We start from the raw sequence: 6323 nt of genomic DNA, 5'->3' as shown, positions 1-6323 counted from the left end.
TTTGTTCCCAGGGTTTAACATAACAGAGTAAATTAATGTCATTTTTGTATTAAAAAAACTGTTAACCAAAAATGCAGTTCTGTTTGTAAGAAGATCACAAACAATATTCCATCAGCTTGGACTGCCATGGGGCCTTCTTTGCTAGCTCACAGGAGAGCATATTAGAACTCTGGAGGAGTAACAAATCCAGTCAATAGTCCTGCTGGTAAAGTGCCTTTTATCTCCATTTTTTGGTGCCCGTGTACAACTGACATCCTGCCAAAAAAGCCATTTGCTATTTCTTCCTTCCCACCCCCTTTTTCTCCAGAGGATGTGGTTTTCTACACTCCCTGCGCTGAAGCAGTGGTTCCAAGGAAAGCAATGCAAATGCTGTCACCTGGAACATTTATACCTAGCCTGAACCAAACATTAGTGACTGTCCAGTAGAACCAATCCTGTTTTGTCCAGCAGATGGGCTGGCAGATATAATATTACAGCAGTCATTATTGTGACCAAAAATGCCTTTTCCAAACTATACACAAATGCTTGTGAAAAAAGTATTGTTTGAAAATATTGAATAATAGCATGTTTTTACTCTTTAAGAAGTGGGTTTTATTCTTCCTCGTCTTTACTCTGGTATTTATTTTTTTTTTAAGGAATAATCAGGAAGGTTTGGTCCTGCCTTGCAATTAGACCAGCTGGTTTTGCTGCCTCGTAGGGCAGGGGAAAGGTGTGTGGGGGGGAGGGTCTGACTATTAGCAACCTTTTAGCAAAGCATGCTGGGAGTGGGAAGAGTCTGGGGCCTACGTAACACAAGCTTTTCTATTTCTCAGTCACTGCTAGGATAGGCAACAGCGGAGAACGATGTGCTGGGAGGATGAGGAGAGGAGAGACAGCACAGGAGTACAAGGAGCAGGTACTGTGCCTAGAACATTGGACATGTCATTATTCATCATCATTGCTCGTTTTCTAACCCCACGATTGTGTAGGACCAACTTCTATCGGCACTGGTGTATACCTGGACTGCCAGGTCTAGGTCGTTGTACAGATGGGGAACCAAGGCACAGAGCGGCTAAGTGACTCACCCAAAGTCACACAGAAAGCCTGTAGCAGAGCAGAGATTCATATTAATATTATTTATTTGTATTACTGTAGCCCCTAGGAACCCTAGTCATGAACCAGGACCCCACTGTGCTGGGAGGGGTCTGCTCACTGAAAGAGCCTATGGCCGCTGTAGAGGGAAAGTCTTCAGATGCGCTGAGTATTCATGGGGAACTGGGGTTGAATATGATTTGATGAATCAGCGCCTGTAATGAACAACTCCATCTCTGTCTTCCTTTTGCCAGCACTTCTTTGAAGGGCAGGACATCTTGGTTCACTGGTAACAACACCCTTCTTTTGGGGGATCATCTTGCCTCTGCTCCTCACTTTCTATTTAGCCCCAAGGCCCTGGTTCAGCACCCACATATCTACCTTCAAGCACATGCCTCCGTCTAGCCCTATTCAGCAAACCAGCGAAGCATGTGCTTGACTTGGATGTCAATGCACAGAACTTGAAGCATATGGTTTAAGGACTTTGCTGAATGGGGCCCTAAATGCAGATGTCCTGGTGCCCGGGATCCTTCCAGTCTGGAAGGGTTAAAATAGGGAATATATATCCAAGGGGACTGACTCACTTCTCAGACCATGAGCACTTACAAGTTTTCTCAGTGTTTGATTCAAGATGACTGATGTTAGTATCGTCTGCCTGGCTTGACAAATGAAAGTAACGGTGGTGACAAGCTGAAGTAGTTTCTCACAGGGTCCTATTATGACTAAAAGCAGTGACATGGGCAGTGTATGACTATGCCGTGCCTCTTCTCAGCGTTATTTATAAGGTACATTATAATGTGTCAGGATATTCCTTGTACATAATGTATGGGAGAAATGTGGGGGCCGGTCTGAGGCTCAGCTTCTTTCAGCTGTGATGAAGGACTGAATAGGTGCTAAGATTGAACATGAGTATAGATTGGGCAAAGTGAGCTGTACACTTGGCCATTAGCCATGCTCTTAGGTGAATGTTATGGTGCCCTGTATGGATGGGCCAATGGGTTCCAACCTACACTAATGATACAATACTTTGAGATCTCGGCACTTTTCTAGCACCTTTCATTCGATGCTCTGTGCAGACATTAACTAATCAGACATCACACTACACTGTCTGGTAGGTACGAGAGATATTTTCCTTGCCCCTGAAATGCAGCAGCCTCTGGGGTGGGGTGGGGGAATTCAGTAGCAGGTAACCCTGCAGCGCCACGCTCTGTGGAAATAGAATACCCTCTCCAACTGCAACTCCCTGGGACAGTGTGCGAAGGCAGAATGTAACCACTGGGGTTCGTGGTCCTGTCCCAGGGACAAGTGCAGTGGGACCTTTCATCGGTTTTACTCTCACCAGAGTGTGGCACCTTGTAGTAGCAAAGTGCTCTCTCAATCCTGTGCTGGGATGGCCATTTTGTATTGAGTTAGAGTGCAGAGTGCTAGCCACTGCTTGGCCAGCACGAATACCAAAGCATGCAGGTGTGCACTGGAGGCCTGCCCTCCGTGGCCCACAAGATGGCAGCGCAAGGGGCCGTACCTAAGGAGGTATCACTATGCCCAGTTCAGCACTCCCTAATCCATGCAGGGAAGGGATGAGCTAGGATTTGGCTTACAAAGCAAAATACATCCCAAACTTCAAAAGTTTCAGAGGCTCATTTTCAGCTTTGCCTGGAAGTGTAGGTCTGCTTTTGTCTGCATGGAATCACCAAGCCCTGCTCCTGCCTGCAGCCATAATGAACATGCGGCAGGACTCAAAATGCAGGCAGGAAAGCTGGGTGAATACACTGGAGACAGTAAAAACCCAAAACAAACTCCTTTCAGAATGCTACCTCAATAACTCCCTCGAATGAGGTACTGCAGCCATCTCCATTGCTTCAGCCTCTGTTCTTCCTTTTGCGTCCCCAGCACCACGGAACTCTGTGGCATCGTCCAATATGTGCAGGCATGTGTGGAAGTGGGAGCCACTTAATCTAATTCGCACTGAAAAATTGCATGAGAACCCCCTCTCCTCATAAATTTTATGCAGATGCTGAATTTCATTAGGTGAAAGTCCCAGGCAAACACAGGGATCTTGACATGTTCAGTCTATTCTGTCCTGTTGTGTTTTTTTCCCAGAGAGCTATTAGCTATAAAAGCTGCCCAGAGGTTCAGGCTGGTTTGAAGGATAGGCTACACAGATTTCTCTGTTCTGAAATACACAATCTGTGATTTTTCTTTTTGTAATATATGAATGAAGAGGAGGAGGAGGAGGGGTTGAGGTTTTTTTAAATCATTTTTTCATTTGCTTCTTTCTTTTTTCTTATAGAGTGAGAACTGAAAAAAGACATGGTTCCATTTCAGAAATTGCAAAGGCTATAATGAGTGTGCAGCGTATTGTGGTGATCCATTTTGTCAGTTTTCAGGGGAAAAGGATCTTTAAAAAAAAAAGCCATGATTTCTTAATGGCATTGCACTGAGAACTCTGGAGGAATTTAATATGCCCATAAAAAACCCTTTTAATGAAGAACTCCGCCAGGAACACTTTGAATACATTTCGGCTTTGAAAGCAGGATCCTTTTTTCCAAAGGTAACATACGCACCTGATAAACTGCTCCACAGCCTGAAATCATTCTAATTGTGCAGGCCATGAGACCTACTTACCCAACTCCCAGGGGTGTGGTAAGAGTTTCTTAATATTTGGAAAGCACTGTGAATGTGGAAAGCTCTCACTCGTAGTAATAGCAGTGTATATAATAGCCCCTATACCCTGGCCACGCTGGAGTTTAATGCTCTTCTTACTGTTGATCCTCGGCTAAACACTGAAAATTTGCACGGGTTTGAATGCGACAAAGGGACAGAGATGGTTCCTGCTCTGAGGAGCTTAAATTCTAAACAAGGAATAATAGTTACTATGAATGGAACAAGCAATGGTGCCAGGTGGCTTGGCTGCAATGTTCCTTTGGAGTCCTTGACCATTCTGGGCAGCCTGCGCGAATCCCAAGCATTGCGTTACCATGCATTTCAAATCAAATACGCGTCAGTGTTTCCTTCCACTAAAGGCAAAGTGTCCAACAAGGTCCCCCTCTGAACTCCCTCACATAACCATTTTACCTGGACTGGGAATCAAGCTGTGCTCAGAAACGAGCTGGGCCAGCTGCCAAAGTCATTAAAAAGCAGACTGCTAGGAAGTGACAGCATATGATTGCTGTCCAGCTTGTGTCAAAAGTAGGTGCAGCGCCATGCTGTGGGTGAGCTGGCAAGAAATGTTTCAGCATTGCACCGTAAACTCCACACTGAGCATCCACCGGCCTTGGCCTGGAGGGGGCTAGTAGCACCTGCTTTTCACCAGGGGAACATGTCCTTGTGCATCTATGTTCTTTGCTCTAACACATGAGTTTTGCTGGCCTTTCCCTTTCACGCTTTCATGTACTTCTCACAAGGCTGTGTGCAGAATGGCGAAGGGGGGAGTGTATTCCTACACGCGCTGCTGTATGCTCTCCGTACTGTTATTTGTTGTTCAATCTGACTCTAATAATATTCTTACTTGATAAGTATAAAATCAGCCAGGCATTCGTTCTCCGCTAGATTGCAAGACAGAAAGACATGATTCTTCTCCAGTCCGTGGTGGTGACAAACTGACGTTCCCGCGAATACCTCGGGGTGCATCATGAACGGGGCTGCTCTCGCCGAGCGAGGAGCAGGAGTTTGCCAAACAGAGGAATTGCCATCAAGCCACGTCAGGCAAGACACAAACCAGGATAGTCAGAGCATTCACAAAGCTTGCAGCACACAAAGCACAGGTTAAAATAAGCCCCATGGTCCACTAGACCGTACAGTTAGAGATGAGCCCGTGACACTACCATGATCATGACTGAACTTCAGCCCTTACAGATGAGCTTTTTTAGAGCCATTTTGGAAGGTTAATGGCAAGTATCTCATTTAGATCATTTTTATAAGTGGAAAACCTACACAATGGATTGGTTTTGCTTCCAATAATGGGGGGGACATTAACCAGGTGTGTTAAAATTGTGTGGCAGTAATCAGAGATAATCTATGGCACTGCACAATTCTTCCATTATTTTCTTTAGAAAAATGCACCAGAACTCAGGAAAAGTTACCCTGGGCCCAGACACAGGCATGAGGAAACCCGAACATATCAGGTGTTCTCTGCCGGCAGAGAGGCGGTGCTAAGGACTGCACAAAGCCAGAAAGGAGATGGAAAAGTTTACCTAGTTTTGTGCATATTGTAAACATCTTTGTGTAACTGCTTAAATGAACCCTAATATGAAAGTTTTGCAGCCATCTGTGAGAAAGAAAATGCTTCTTGCTACAAAGGTTTAATTTAAACTAAAAATGCAGCAGAAAAGGAGTGTGAGGAATTCTAAAGGCTGAAACACTGAAAATTGCCTAAGTGCAAAATTTCTGGTGATGCCAAAAAGTATTTAGCAAATGAGTTAGAACACCCACCTAATTCAACCTTACAAGAGCCAGTCAACGTGCCAGCAGATTGAAAAAGTGTCTTAGACATTGGCAGTGAAAGACATTTTCTGAAGAGCTTCACAGTTTTGCTACAAACACCTAGTAAAATAAACCCTGGAAGTTTTGCCCTTTCCTGGGAAGCTAGAATTTTGAGTGGGATCATTAGAATGCACAGATTCAATGACAGAGCAAAAATCTAATTGAAGTAAAAGTTGCCAGAAACTTTGTTTATTAAGACTTAAGTGCAGATGACGGTAAGGACTCTGTATACACTGAGAAATGTCCCCTAAAGCTCCCCGCGGCAGCGGGCTGCACTTACGTATTGGTGAACTTTTTAATACATGCATTTTGTTTTCAGCTGCCTGTTCTCACTGCAAGGAAAGGAAAGAAGAGAAGAGACTTAAGTCAAAGAAGCAAATATTTTATTTTGTATAAAGCAAGCAGAGGTCAGAACACAGCTTCCCATTGTAGTGCACATCGAATCTCTGTCTCTCATGTCATTGTGCTTTTGGTCAGGAAGAATAGCATGCTGCAGACAAGAAGGAGCCAATGAAAGCCACCTACGTATCTGTCTTCTAATAACCACGAAATTATGAATGCTTCAAACAAGGTCTCAGCTTCTGGGAACTAAAAAATGAAAAAGATGTATGAAGTGGCATGTTCAGTGACACGGTTCATACCGTGGATTCAGGACAGAACAATGCTCAAGCTACCAGTTGAAATGTAACTGCAGCTACTGATGCCACGGTCCGTTCAGAGAGGACGACTCCCGTGTGGGCTTCGCCATACTGAGAGTCACTCCCTGGTTA

General features: G+C 44.6%; 1 protein-coding gene across 5 annotated transcripts in view; it reads right to left on the bottom strand.

Annotated features, from left to right (window-relative positions):
• Positions 1-5980: 5980 nt before the first annotated feature.
• The window catches only part of MYO18B (myosin XVIIIB), a 191943-nt gene continuing 191600 nt past the window's right edge, over positions 5981-6323 (bottom strand). For 4 of the 5 annotated variants that reach the window (XM_074973149.1, XM_074973146.1, XM_074973147.1 and 1 more), the window contains exon 43: positions 5982-6141. The gene's annotated coding sequence lies outside the window, so the exon portion shown is untranslated. Of the gene's footprint in view, positions 6142-6323 lie in introns of all 5 variants that reach the window. The other variant, XM_074973145.1, reaches the window with a different exon arrangement.

The sequence above is a fragment of the Natator depressus genome, chromosome 15, assembly GCF_965152275.1.
Source record: "Natator depressus isolate rNatDep1 chromosome 15, rNatDep2.hap1, whole genome shotgun sequence".
NCBI lineage: Eukaryota > Metazoa > Chordata > Testudines > Cheloniidae > Natator > Natator depressus.
Note: the sequence above shows the minus strand (reverse complement) of the source record. Positions and strands in the feature narration are given on the sequence as shown.